This window comes from Pleurodeles waltl, chromosome 11 (assembly GCF_031143425.1).
Source record: "Pleurodeles waltl isolate 20211129_DDA chromosome 11, aPleWal1.hap1.20221129, whole genome shotgun sequence".
In the NCBI taxonomy this organism is placed as follows: Eukaryota; Metazoa; Chordata; class Amphibia; order Caudata; family Salamandridae; genus Pleurodeles; species Pleurodeles waltl.
In genome coordinates this window covers 883,305,594-883,320,523 of record NC_090450.1, presented here as the reverse complement: position 1 = coordinate 883,320,523, position 14,930 = coordinate 883,305,594, and the positions used below count along the sequence as shown (strand labels likewise).

The 14,930-nt window shown below is 43.9% G+C and overlaps 1 protein-coding gene across 1 annotated transcript in view; it reads right to left on the bottom strand.

Annotated features, from left to right (window-relative positions):
- Nucleotides 1–14,467, bottom strand: part of SELPLG (selectin P ligand) — an 86,179-nt gene extending 71,712 nt beyond the window's left edge. The window contains exon 1 of the mRNA XM_069214783.1: nt 14,258–14,467. The gene's annotated coding sequence lies outside the window, so the exon portion shown is untranslated. The remainder of the gene's footprint in view (nt 1–14,257) is intronic.
- Nucleotides 14,468–14,930: the final 463 nt, after the last annotated feature.

The following is a 14,930-nucleotide window of genomic DNA, read 5'->3' as shown; positions in this document are numbered from 1 at the left end:
TAGATTGAAGGGACACTCAAAGAACATTTTCATTTTTTTGGCTTTAGGTCATTAAAGTTTGTTTTTTCTTTTTTTATCTAATAAGAATTACCATAGTCCCACCTGGCCTAGCCAACTTCCTTCTCTGACCCTTTACAGGAACCCCTTTGATTTAGGAACATAGAAATAGGTGTCAAGGCAAATTACAAAGTAACCGGCCAAAGTAAGGCTTTACTTTAAAGCCAATTAAAAAAGATGATCATAGTTGTTAAAAGTGCAAAGCGCTCTTGTGTTATGCTGATACAGCACCACCAGTTGACCTTATGAACTCCACCATTTATCCAAGGCTACCCATGCCCACCCCAACCATCAGGCAACTTCATCCTGTGGGCCAGTACGGGGAGACCCTTTGGCTTGGAGGGGCAGAAAAAGGAGTCCAGGCAAAATACAAAGCACAGGCACTGTGAGGCTTCATTTCAAAGTGAATTAAAAAAGACGATTATAGTCAGTAAAAGCAGTAGCCGCTGGTGTCAGGGCAGAGTGGCGTGACTGGAAGAGGGCTGTGGGGAGCTGCACAGCACAAATACAAAAAAAAAACACCAAATGGATTAACACAAACAAAAACGATAAAAGAATTTACCTGCCACATCGACGCTCGCCTGCTCCTCTCCACTGCGGCACAGACTCCCAAACTCCCCTGCTGCCAATCCAGACGCTGCTCTCATGCTGCTGGCAGCATGAGGGCAGCATCATGATTGACTTGAGTGTCCTGGCTTTGCACTCCCAGAAAGACTGGGAGCCTGTACCTGCTGTCTCCAACCCTGCAACGCAGCTCGGGTTGGAGATAGCTCAGTGCACATGTTGGTTTGGCCATCCTGAGACAGTCGACCAAACCCACATGCGCACTGATAGCATTGCACATGACTCCCCATCCGTGCCTAGCACTGTGGTGGCCCTGCCCCCAAAACTCAGCCCAGCCCTTAGAACTTGAAAAATAGATTGATAATAAAACAGGTTTATTACTGTTTTATTTTTCAAGTTCTAAGGGCTGTGGCGACTCTTGGGGTGGGGCTTGGAGACAGCAAGTGTATTTTACATCTTGTGCAGGAAACACTTTGCTCTTGCCCTGAAGCAAACAATACAACTGTAGGGCAGAAAGCAATGGCCCTTTCACCTACCTACCTTCAATATTATCAGAGTGGGACACAAACTATTGACAGACAGCCCTTTCCAACAGCCCTCACCAACGTGAAATAGCAGTTTCAAATCAAGAAACGATGTAATGTAATGAAATGTAGGGTGAATTTGTAGAGTGCTGCTTGTCACCCGTGTGGTTCTCCAGGCGCTGGCAATCAGGGGTGCATTCCATTTATAACACTTTAACACAGCAAGTGACCACTAGATACAAGCTACTTTAGTGGTGCTTTGTGAATTTCTATATGAAAAACAGAGGGTCACAGCTCAGCAAGGCAAGGGGTGCAGTACTATTTAAATCGGAATCCACTCATTCTTCCACACATGCTTTAATCACATATTCACACATCCATGCACTCGCTTATCCATCTAACCATTAGCTCACTCATGTATTTACTCACTCATCTACCTACACAAACAACCTTGCTTATCAAGAAGCACTTTTACTCATAGAAGGGCCTGGCATATCAGCTTTGTCATGTTCTGCTTCTATGTTGCTGCTTTGATTCTTATTTCTCCCGAAGTCCAACTTGATCTTCAGCCTCTTGAAAAGGTCTTGTCCAGGTATGATAATGAACATATCTGTTGGCCATAGTTTTGTCTTCATAATGGAGAACCTACTGTATGTGCACGTTTTAGGTTTCAATCAAGGATGTATCCCAAAAGAGCCTTGGTGCAAAGTATTAGGTAGATGTTCCTGAAAAGGGACTCCTCAGCAGGTTGCTATAGAAAAACTAAGGGCCTGATTTAGAATTTGGTGGGTGGGGTTACTTCCTCACAAACGGGAGAGAAATCCCGTCCGCCGTATTACAATTCCATAATATTCGATGGCCCTTGTAACACGGTGGACAGGATATCCGTTATGTTTGTGACAGAGTAACCAGTCCACCAAACTCTAAATACTGCCGCAAGTAACTTATTGCTATACAAGTAGAAACAACCTTCTCCTTGCATTGCAAAGATAAAAGAAACAAATTAGAGTATTTATAGGTAGAGGAAAAAAAGCAAAAGGAATCCTTTTGCTGGAGGTGTAAGCTGCTTGTAGACCCAGAGGTTCTCCCACGTGTGGGAAGTAGGTACCACTCCTGAGAGCACCCATGACTCTTCAGTTTCCCACTTCTCCTGGCCCCAGAGATGGTCAACTTCCCCTAGCCACCCAAAGCACCCCGATGGCTCCCTCCACCCAAGGCACTCCAATTCTTCCCCTCACTCCATGCACTGCCCTCCAAGGTGTCCCATCATCCACTGGGGTATGCACATTGAGAAGCAGCAGCCTGCCACGTGAGGGAGAGGAGAGACAGCCCAGAACACCAGCAAGTGTCAGGGTGGAAGTTTATGAGAGCAGCAGTAACATGGGGAAAAGGTCTTGTGGTGTGTGTGTGTGTGTGTGTGAGCAGCAGTAATATAGGAAAAAGGTATTGTGGGGAAGACGGGGGGTTTGTGTGTGTGTGTGTGTGTGTGTGTGTGTGTATACACATGATGGTAATTATTGGCATCTTGTGGATATCTATGGCATTGATGAGTTCAGACCACCTTAGTAAAATGCTGCCCTGGCCTTGCACAATGGCAGTAATTCTTGTTAACGGGTAGGCATCCATGAGATGACACCCTCCAGACACCTAGTAAAATGCTGGCGCTCAAATGATTGTGGTAATTTATATGACTTTTGTGAGCACCCATGGGACTATATCAGTTCCCCACCCATTAAAAAATGCTGATCCCTCATATAACGGCGGTATTTCTTGGAATCTTGTGGACATCCATTGCATATGGGGATAAATTCACCTCATATTGTGGTGACCAATGTAATGGAGGTGTCTATTTGTAGCATACTACTGGTCCTGACAGAGTAGTGGTCATTTGTAACCTATTGTACACACCTACCAATGGTATAATGGTGGTCCGGGATGTGGAATAGTAAACCTCAGCATCCGGTGAATATCCATTGCAAAATGGTAGCTTATTGTGGCATAATATTTACCCTGGCACAGTGGTGGTAATTTCTGACATATTGTGAGCATCCATGACACAATTATGGTTGTAACAGAATGGAAGTTATTCTTGCTATACTGTGGACATCAATTCTTGCTAAACTGTTGGCACCCATGGTACCCAAATCTGCTTTCAGGCTGGCCTCTGCAATACGATGGAAATTCGTGACATATTGTAGGCAAACATGACTTGACCATTACTTCCATGGTGTAACAATGGTGTTGACTTAATGCTAGTGTTTACTTAATGGAGATATGTTCTTGTATAATATGTTGATCAATGTTTTGATGGTGCCCAGACATGTATATAAAATGTTTTACCACACATTAAGGTTCGAACATGCTTAGAGATGAGAGGAAACAAGTGCACTTGAACATATTTAACGTGTATGCTAATGTATGTACTTAGCCAATCCTCTCTGCAAACATCATAACTGTTACGTCAATGCCCTTATTTTGGACAGGGTTTAGTAAGGTAACACCCCTTGTATTTGTAAATGCTTGTTTGATGTTTTCACTTTAAGTCTCTGGTGGTTTGAATATAGATGATAGTCAATTTCTGTTACATTACCACTTCGTTCTTCTCTACCAGTGTATAGTTTCGGTACTCACTATTATTTGTTTAGCTGGTGAGCATGGAGCGCTATCTCTTTCAAAGTGGAAAGATAATTTTCTAGCCCGTCTTCAAAGCTGCAAGGTAGGTTCTGTTTGTTGACTTCCGCATTTGAAAGACCATGTGTTGGTCCACCCTCTTCCGGAGTTTATTTTCTCTCTGACCACACTTTCAATATTATTTTTTGCTTCCCTATTGAATATTTCATTGTTTAGCCTCATCATTGTGCTTTGCCTTATTTGATGACAGTTGTGTCAGTCCAGGAAGAAGGAGCAACGTGAGGGGAACTATGCAACAGAATCCTAATTGTATATGCATAAAGTGTACAACCAAAAGTTTGTTAATTAAAATTACTCCAGAGCAAAGTGGCCATCAGCACGCTAGAAGGTTTGAAGTATGTGTAAAAAGGACATGTTGTGTCATATTCAATTTCTTGTAGCCTGTTTAACACATCTGTTTGTACACACACTATTGTTCAAGAGGAAGTCACATTCAGTTCTGAAAGGTACAATATTGCATCACGTTAACTTCTGCAAACACACATATTCTTATAATCAAGGTTCCCATCGAAAGGGCCTGGGTACCCATCAGTCGCGTACCGTGGAAGTATAGTAGGTCCTCGAGGTAGCAATAATTTTGAAAGGTGGGCCTTTACTAGGGGAATACTCAGTGCTTCTGGAATATTTGGATAGAATCTCTCTCAGAAGAGCAGTCCGTCTTTATACCCGTGTCTCAAGGCAGGCCAGGAGAGTTGCTAATGCTTCCCCCACGGTTGACACTGGAAAACAATCACTCCATCCGTCTCCTCCCAACCAAGGCAAATCTGAGAGTGACTCTTCAATCTGCTTACTGTACTACAGAAAGATCCATGTACTCCAGTATTGCCCCAGTCCTGATCCTTGAAGGCTGGAACACACCCACCTACAAGAGGGCTTACTGTTTTAGAAATGGTCCTGGCTAAATATGTGGTGAAGATACTCCCTTTATGCCCACTATTCAGAGAGGCCAGAAATACATTTCTAATTGCTCTGGGTCAATTTTTAACATTTTCTAAAATGACTGTGGCAGCATGGAAACGATGGAGTGATTTTTCACGATGCCTCTCTGACTCATTTACAATGAATGCCATGGTGGAGCTTCAGGATTGGGAAAGACATGCCTTTAAGTTAAAAAGTGGTGCTGCGAGACCTGGTACATGAACCCCTGAAAACATGACCAGGATGGGGACAGTATATCAATTGTCCGTTTACTGACCCAGAGTGGAATAGGGGACTGGCATTTCATAAATGGGCATCAAGTGATGCCAGGTTTCGTCTGATCCATTACAAAATATTATATTGGGCCTACTTTACCCCTCAAATTCTTAGCAAGCTATGCCCAGCACAGCAGGGTGACTGCCCTAGATGCCAGGATGTTGCAGCAGACTTTGGGCACATGGTATGGTCATGCTCTATGGTGGGCGACCGCTGGAGCCAGGTGATAACTGCCTTGGCTACGATACTGGTATTAAAGGTTGATCGGTCTCTGACACACCGTATACTGAGTTTACACCCCCAAACCTAAAAAGAGTCCATTTTGTTATAAAATTACCTCTTTGTTGTGTTACCCAAACGAAGGATAGGGATACACTGGCTGCAGGGACCTTCATTATAGCTGTGGTATAAAGATGCCCGTGAATGGTTACAAGCTGAATAAATACTAATAAAAGTGGAACTTGATGATATTCAAGAATAGTGTGAAGTGTCTGACAGACCCTGGAAGGGGAGGCTGGACCTCCGTGGCGCAGACCCCGTGCGTTGTAGCATCTTGGAAATGTCTAATAAGATAGGTTGCCAGAGACAAGACAATGGGTTTTGTCCTCTGCGTCGTCACTGATATTGTTTTTGTGACTATTTTATTTGCTATTTTGTGCTGCTCTGTACCGGTGTACCTCCTACGATGGTATCACAACTAATGTTTTGTTCTATGTCGTTGTTATAAAATACATAAATAAAAATATATTTTAAACAATGGTCCTGATGAAGGACCAAAGACTTAAGGCCGTCCTCGAACTGTGAAGAGACCGAGCACAGATTGGAACTGTGATGCTAGAGTTTGTAAACAAAATAAAAAAAAAAAAACCTTTTCTTTCTAACTCAAGCGAAAAGAACAGCTCTGATAAAACGTTTAAAGAAGCAATACGATAAAAGTTAAATATGAAATGTAGGAAGTCTATCTCTGCATTTTGTATCTTCGACATAAACCTGAATTATGCTCTGTGGAAAAGTGGCTCCTGTCGAAAAGCGGTTTCTCTCTGTGGGTAAACCTGTGAGAACTACAACTCTGAGCTTGGGTCGTGGTCAAGGGTTTAACAGTGCAGGAGTCCCTCTGACCACTCTGTCATGTGGAACCTTTCTACTGCACTTCCTGCACACGAATTTAAATGCTGCACTGAAGGCTGACTGGTCAAGTAAGGGGTGGAGTACATGCAACATCAACAAATTCGTATTTGTAACATTGGAAATAGCAGAACAATTTAGGCGGCGGCTGGTCACCCAGGTGCATCTTCTGAATAGCTGCCTGTCATCCATCTCCTTCCATTAAATGGCAAGTACCACCAAATTACCAGATATTTTCTGGCTGCAAGAGGAGTGATCTTTACAGCAGTCAAATGCTTGGAATTGGCCATGACACTGACTGAATTACAGGTGGGCTACAGGAGGGAGTTAAATGGGCCTCCGAGGCAGTATAGAGTGAACTTGCCCAGGGTGCGGACTCAGTGCTGAGCACTGCAGGGCTGTGCACATTGGGGCCATCTTACATGGGTGGGGGAGAGAGGAAGAAAAAGCAACATTGTCATACAAGATGCCATTTTGAAAGGTCACTCCACATGCCAACGACAGCCAAGAAAACCTGTCTGGTGATTGTAACTGCAAATGAGTAGCAATGATTGCAGATAAAATTGGGCAATTTAGCAGAACAATTGCCTTTTTTAACAGAGACACACATTTTCTTCCATGTGTTCTTTAGAATGTACTTCTAAACCAGGCAGAGGCTGAGTGTTCTCTTGGAAAAACAGTTCTCTAAGCTGCCTCCTGTTGACCATATACTGGCACTTTGCATAATAAATGTCATCAAGTTGACTAGGTCTAAATCTGAAACCGTTAATTGGTGACATTTTGCTTAGGATGTGCTGACGACAGCCTAAAATGTATCGATTACATTCACTCAATCAATTAATCACTAGATTTGTAGAGCGCTACTTGTTATCCATGAGGGTATCCAGATGCTGGCAAGGGCTGGTTGATTCGCCCAATAGCCAGATCTTCAGGGACATTAAACTCTGGAACAGAGGGAGCGGTCCGTAGATGAAAGAGAGGAATGCCGTAGTCCAGTCACCTGGAGATGAGGGCCTGGATGATGGTGAGCCTGGAGCTTTGGGGTATCCATTTGAATATCTTACGAAGCATGCATAGGATGAAGAAGAAGGAGAAGGCAATAGAGTTGACCTGAGTCATCATGGTTAGCTTGCTGTCCAGAATGATGCCTAGGTTCCTAGCAGGGTCAGTGGGGGTAGGAGTAGGTCCGAGTTTTGACGGCCACCAGGATGCATCCCATGGGGAGATTTTGTTTCCAAAATCAGTACAATACTTTAGGTGGCCTCCCTTTTGAATTAGTCCAAAGAACTAATAAAATACCATCCCAGAATAAAAAGAAGTAGTCAGCAGTTATTGGTAAGTTGACTCATATTCAGATGCCTTTGTGATGCACATACTGTGTACTAATACAAAATAACAAGGATGGAAGAGAAAATGCTCTCACAGGCAACACACTCTAATGAAAGCCACTTTATGGTCAGACCACTGCCAAGGGTGTAAAAGATAGTGGCAGGAGGTGTAAGCATGTGATCTGATTTTGTCTTACATCTAATAAAGAGGTACATTTGCTGGTCCTGGAATAAATATATTGATAGGTGAAAAAAATCAACATAATTTCTTACATAGCTCTGAATTGACCAAGCATGAATTAACCAAGAGCCATAGAAAGGAAGAAGAGGGTCTCAAACAACAAGTGCAGTTTAGTTTTGTTTTTTATCAGGGACGAGATGTGGAGAGGATTGAGGAGAAGAACAAGAGATTCGTCGTGGGGGTGTGTGCGGCTTACAAGAGGCCTTCATGTTCATTAGGTGTTATTTTACTTTTGAGGAAGGGGCTGTCCCCTGTTATCGAAAGAAAAAAAAGTTTCAGCTTCACAGGTTATGTGAAGTTTTATTAAATAATTTGAAAAGTTGTGAATCGCCAGATTTCTCAGCCTCCTAGCCTCACACACCCTTCAGCTCTCCATACTTTGAATATTCTCTGCAGCCCTTGAAGCAAAAGGTGATGTCAGCCAGAAGCGTTAAGGGCAGCTTGGGTGGACATGATTTCCACAAGGTTGTAGTGAAGTGACTGATACCACTGTTCTGACTCTACGGGGAAGGTTAACTAATGCTTCACGTAGTGCACCAACCAAAGTCTACTCTTAAAAAATGAAACTTCAAAGTCTCATTTTTTTTAAATGCTTTCCTTTTTTCTTTAATGAAAATGAGCTGGATTTAAAAAAAAAAAGTTTTCTTTACTAAAAAAGCAATCACTGACATGTTGGTCTGCTGACCCCAGCAGGTCTCCAACCCTGTGATTGCTGTGATACCTATTGGGTCACACATTGTGAGCTATCTCATTAATATTCATGATGTAGGTCGATTTGTGACCCCACTAGGAATCGCTATTTAAAAAATATATTTAGTACATTAGGAACTGTGATTTCCAAATTGCAATTCAATAAGTATTATAATTTGGAAATTGCAGTTCCAAATGTTAGTACATCTGGCCCTTCATTCTGATTCACTAGGGCATGTCCACAGGGAATGGCTTACCTCATTACCTACAAAGTTGGCGAGACATGTAATATGTGTCAGAAGGGATCTCCTGAACCCAGAGCATGCCAAACTATTTATTACCAAGAGCATTATTGGGATGGTGACTTCTTGTCAAGCTATTGTGCTGCTTGTGCTCTTTATTTCTAGATTCTCACTTCCTGCATGAACCTGGGCTGCAGTCCTTCCTTTAACAATTTTCTGGTTGTTAACCTAGTCACCTGTCAGTTAACGTCTTTTCTCCCTCTAGCTCCCCATTACATTCAGGGTTGGCATTGAGGCAGCTACATCATCATCGCCAACCACTCTGCAGCCTTTCCCTTATTTCTGAAAAAGCATGGGTGTTAAACTTGACAATCTTCTAAGCAACTGAGTGCATTATCCCTGTCTTCAAGGTCCTCAACTGTGCACAAACAGGCCTAGACTATTGAGTTGGAATGCACTCCAGGGTGACACTAATGACATTGGGCCCTCTGTGATCTCGTACACAGTTATTTTGTTTGTTACTTACTCATACCTTTCTTTCACTAGTTGGAATAAATAAGTGTTTTGTGTTATATATGATCTCAGTGTTTATATGGTCTAGATGTTTAGTGTTCTGCATGTTCCATGCCAATCCACCCTTCCAACCTCCCGGCCACCCCGAGGTTCAGAGCCATGAAACTAAATACAATCACTTCACACACACACCCAGTACCAAGGTGGGAAACTCCTCTGCAGATGCACATTGTCATCCCTATTTCTTCTTATACCACAATGCAGGTAATCTAGCCTTCACTCAGATGACGAGAAGAACCACCTGTTGTCTTGCTTTGCTTTGTGCATTACAGGAGGAAGTCTTACTCCATCTGCAAGAAAACGTCACTTGTTTGGCCATGTTTTGATGCAGAACTCCACTCCATTACCTAACTGGAACATACAAAATTCATCATTATCGAGAGCGGTTTACTTGTGATTTGAATAGTGATCTAGGAACCCGCCGGAAACTAATATGGATAGGATCTGATCCTTTCCATGGAATCAGGACATTCTTGTCTTTCCTGGTTGAGTTGCCCCTGCTATGCCAGATTCACTGCTGGATGTGGACACACCTCAGTTAAATCTCTTCATTGGAGACCTTTCCCATCCAACATGTGAAATGTTGGCATGTAGACGATACAGCTTCTATTCCAGCAATATCATGACTCACAAGAGATGTATTAGCTACACCTATACCAAGGGTTATGAGTCAATGTTGTTTTTATCATCCCTGATGATCTGCACTGAAATTTGCACAGCTTTGAAACAAGTCGACTTTCATAAATTAGTCCACCCATGCAACTTTGCTTATATGTAACCTGGACTGGCACTTTACCAATAAACTATATTGGCCCGTATTCCATGTTGCACAGTACTGGGGACATGGCAAAATCACATCTGTGCAATTACAAGTTAAATCCCATAGAATGGAGATTTGCAGTGGGGGATGATTTTTCTAGTCATAAAGCAACATAGAAGTCTCAATTTCATGTGGTTTAATGCATACATCTACCACCAGCACTGAGAATGTGCTAAATGTTTTCAGGGACATCTAATTGGGGGTCAGATGTGAGGGGGTAAGAGTGGGAGAGGAGGAAAGGAGAAAGTGTTTTCTGGCAGGGAGGAACAATATATGCTCCTCCTGTCATAAATAACAAGGAAGGTTTGGCTGGTGCTGCAGCTAAAGCTTACTGGAATTTTACCCAGAGGTTTACTGCACTGTAATATCTGGTCTGGTTCTCCCACACCCAGAGAAACTGAGGTGGACATTTACTAAATTAACATTCATGTAACGTAGGGGAGCCAGTGCTTAATTTGTGTTAAAAAAAAAGAAGTACCAGAGCCTTTGTCGGGAGGCCACTGCCGCTTGCATCATCCATAGCCCCTGACAGCGCTACTAATGACTGCACCAGCACAACTACTAACCATCCCACTCCTAAAGGTGTGACAGTCCAGACTATTCCAGGCCACCAAAAGCTATAAGAATGGCTGGGGCAGCAGGTATTTGTCATTTGCAATAGATATTAAATTGTTAAATAACTTTTGTTGTACTCATTTCAAACATACTAAACAGCACCTCTTTGTTGCAGCCTGCCATAAGAGCTGGTATTAAGTGCCGGTCCCGAGCATCAGCAATCACCAGCACAAATTAAGTACTGAGGGCAGCAAGCAAAGTTGCTGCTCTGCATTTCATGAAAGGGAGAGAGCAGAAATGCTCCATTTACAAAGATATGGAGCATTTCTGCTCTCTCCTTGCACATGGCGCACTGTGTGCAAAGATGCCTGTGCAATGGCAAAGAATGTTTTTGTTTTAGAAGTCAGCTGTTTTTACGTTTTAGCGTTCTGCTTAAGCTTGTGTCTATAACCTGTCTCCAATGAAACAATCTCTATATTTAGGCCCTCATTACGACCCTGGCGGTATAGAACCGCCAGGGCCGCGGCACGCGGGAGCACCGCCGACAGGCCGGCGGTGCCCCGCGGGGCATTCTGACCGCGGCGGCTTAGCCGCGGTCAGAGAAGGGAAACCGGCGGTCTCCCGCCGGTCTCCCGCCGGTCTCCCGCCGGTTTCCCGATGCCCCCAAGGAATCCTCCAAGCCGGCGCAGCTTGCTGCGCCGGCTTGGGGATTCCGACTCCCCCTCCCGCCATCCAGTTCCTGGCGGTTCTCCCGCCGGGAACCGGATGGCGGGAGGGGGAGTCGCGGGGCCCCTGGGGGCCCCTGCAGTGCCCATGCCAACGGCATGGGCACTGCAGGGGCCCCCGTAAGAGGGCCCCAAAATGTATTTCACTGTCTGCCTTGCAGACAGTGAAATATGCGACGGGTGCAACAGCACCCGTCGCACCTTCCCACTCCGCCGGCTCGATTACGAGCTCGATTTCCCTCGTGGGAAGGGAGTTTTTCCCTGGGCTGGCGGGCGGTCTTTTGGAGACCGCCCGCCAGCCCAGGGAAAAACTCATAATACCCTCCGCGGTCTTTTGACCGCAGAGCGGTATTATGGAGGGCTGAATTCTGGTGGGCGGCCTCCGCCGCCCGCCAGAATCAGAATGAGGGCCTTAGTGTCCTCCTTACCCCAGTGCGAAGTATGCAACGCCGGGGGCACAATGCATGTACACCTTCATGCAAATAGGCCTCAACCACAGAAAATACAACACATTAAAAGCTCACACCACAGAAAACAAGCATTTGCAATGCAATGGGTCTCGCGTTTGCTCGAGATAGAGGTATTAGCATTGTAAATTCCTAACTGGGCTTTTCTTGCCACACAAACTGAAAATAAAAAGTAAAACAGTTGACAAAAGCGAGCCGATTTAAAGTGCAGCTGTGAGTGCAAAGAGAGAGACAAAAGGAAAAAGAAGTTTGCTCCCCGTCAAAGTTATCAGCAAAAGTGCAGTTATCCATGTAACAGGGTTGATGGCCAAGGAGGTAACAAAACCGCCCTTAGGAGGGACAAACGTGAAGCAGTTACCAACAAAAACAAAGGATTTTTTAAAGGCAAGCCCATGAACGAGTGATAGTGATGGGCCTGAGGTGGGCGTGGTTAAAAGCCCAGATACATACCAACAAGTTGGAAAAGCAGCACTTGCGCGCTGCTATGCTCGACCTAAAAAACATAAACAGAATCTGGCCTGCAATATAAACAATTTTTTAGAAGTCATAGTCCAGATTTACGAAAGGCGCGGTTAGTATACTAATGTCAGATTGCACACTACACAATAATAATGAAAAATAGCAATACAAATCAATGCCCCATGTGGCCAGTTAAATCTTGGCAGGTGGCCCGCTGTACCGCCAGGTCATCAGAGGCTATGGCCTCCTCTCTTCTGGAAGAGGATCACTCGCTTCATTTAAAGATCCTTGTCTGCCGGGTAAGGCTCCCTAAGCTCTCAGTGAAGCACTGGCATCTGCACCGTAGGTTCAAAGCAAAGCAGAGCAGGTCCCATGTTGTTTGCTGCCCTGATTGGTGTTCCTGTTTGACTTGGACAAACAAACTACGAATGTAGAAGTTTGTTTACATAAATCAAACACTCAGTGGTTTTAACTAGTATTGAGTTTTGTCCCTGACTGAGGGGATAATCATGGATTTCTTTCTCACACGTTAGGGTCGTAAGCACGGGACATTTGGGAAAAGCTAATGCTACCGCCTGGTGGCCAAGTGATGGACAGGTGACCACGTCAAAGGTACCAAGGCAGAGCCAACTGAGGTTCCACTTGTGATAACTGCATGCTTCACCTATTTCTAAATGCTGCAGGCAAACTGTGAGTTTGGCTTATATTCAGGGCCAGTGGAATTATGTGGCAGAGGAGGCCAAATTATAGGGCAGAGTTGGCTAAATTATACAGCAAGAAAAGGCAATTTTTTTGGTATAATGCAGGACATTTTGTGATAGTATTACTTTATTATTATGTCATTTTTAGACAAGATAACACAGCCTGGGAAAATATTTCAATTTATTAGTAGCAATTTAACACCCAAATACAGCAATAAGCAACTAAAAGATGACGAGTCCGCCTTTGCAAACCGCCTTCTAGTGAGCAGGAACATGTGTCACCATGCTTTTAGCAACTTTTGATCCATTTGAGGCTACAAGTATTTTTTTATTAAAATATGCAGATTATTCAGCAGATGATGGATTCTGTGCAAAGGCTGCAAATTTGTAACAATGCGAAAGTCGCTGCAGCTCCAGTGGCCCTGCTTATATTCCTACCAGACATTTTACCAGGGAGTTCTGTTTAAGAATTTGTGCACATTCTTTACTTGTTTCGGTTCAAATAATGTAGTATTATTCAATAACTCACTTAATAACTCACGGAGCACCAGTCATATGAAACCATCAATTGGGTCACATCGCTATTTAGCAATGGAAAATGCAAAGCATCAAAATTTACTTCACTGGGCAGAATTGTTCATCCTAATCAGGGTGGTACTTTTTCTGCATTTGCTCACATAGTTGCAGATTTTGGTATCCCTGATCTAGGTTTTCTACAAGGTCTTTAACTAAGAGTTTGTCTGTCACCTACTAACTGTATTGTTTTTCAAACCTTCCTTGTTTTTAGGGTTATGTTAGATTCAAATTTATTTGACAATTTCATATTTCCATGTCTTTTACAGATGTGGGCTATTAAAATTCAGCTACCAGCAGGAAAATGGGGTGTTTGGACAATACATCCAGTCTAAAACATTGTGTGCATAAAACCTCGTGTGAAGAATATTGAGGGCAAAAATATCATGAAGACAAGTTTTTATGGGTAAGACAAGTTTTACTATGCTTAACTCGACCAATATGTACCTTGTGGTGGCGTTGGGCAATATACACACACTGTTGTTGTTTGGAGTACATCAACTAATTTGCAAACAGTGAGCAAAGATTGACCATAAAATGCAAGGAAGCATTTCCAGCTGGGGGGGCGGAGGGAGGGGGGGGGGCAGGGCAACTTACTGGATCTCACCCAGTGTCCCCACCCCGATCACATCACACACACAGTTTCTGTACAGGATACACTCCAATGGTACCATCCACTCACTGACTTGAGAACTTCAAAATAGGAAAATTTAGCCTTTTTATCTTACCACTTGCTTGAAGGAAGTCGAGTAAATGTCCTATGACTCCGGCCCGACCCCTGGGCTCCGTAAGAGGTCTCCCAAACCGGATTCACGGGCGAAAGCCTTTTTATAAGGAAAGCAACGTGTTCCCCGCTTCGATGTTCCAAGGATGTTTAATCAAGCCTGGCCGGTTCGTGGCGTTACCTGCAGCAATACAGGAAATGTATATGAAAGAACACAAAAAAGGAAGAGAAGCTGTGGTTTGAAGATTTGCTGCAGGGCACAAATGATACAGCAGCTTCGTCACTCAGAAAAAAACTTCTGCTTGGGGGGCCGGAAGTGCGAGCCAAGAGAAGGCTGCATTCTTCTGGCGGGGTGCGCAGCACTTATCTGGCTGGGCGTGATGCTACATGCTGTCAGATTTCGAAGCCGACTCTGCCCCGGCCTGCACGTCAGTTTGTGCCATTTCAACCACAACATGGTCGAAAGCGTCTTTATGAATGGAAGTCAAGTTGCAAGAGGTGCTGTTTTATCTATAGGCCAGACTTTCCCATACAGGGCAGCTTAATTATGAATTTAATGCAGCTGCCACGTAAACCACCATCTGACAAAAAAATCTAGGCCCATATTTATGAAAAAAGTCGTACACCCGCGCTAGCACAGTTGTGAGCCATTTTTTTAATGTGAGATAATGCCGTTC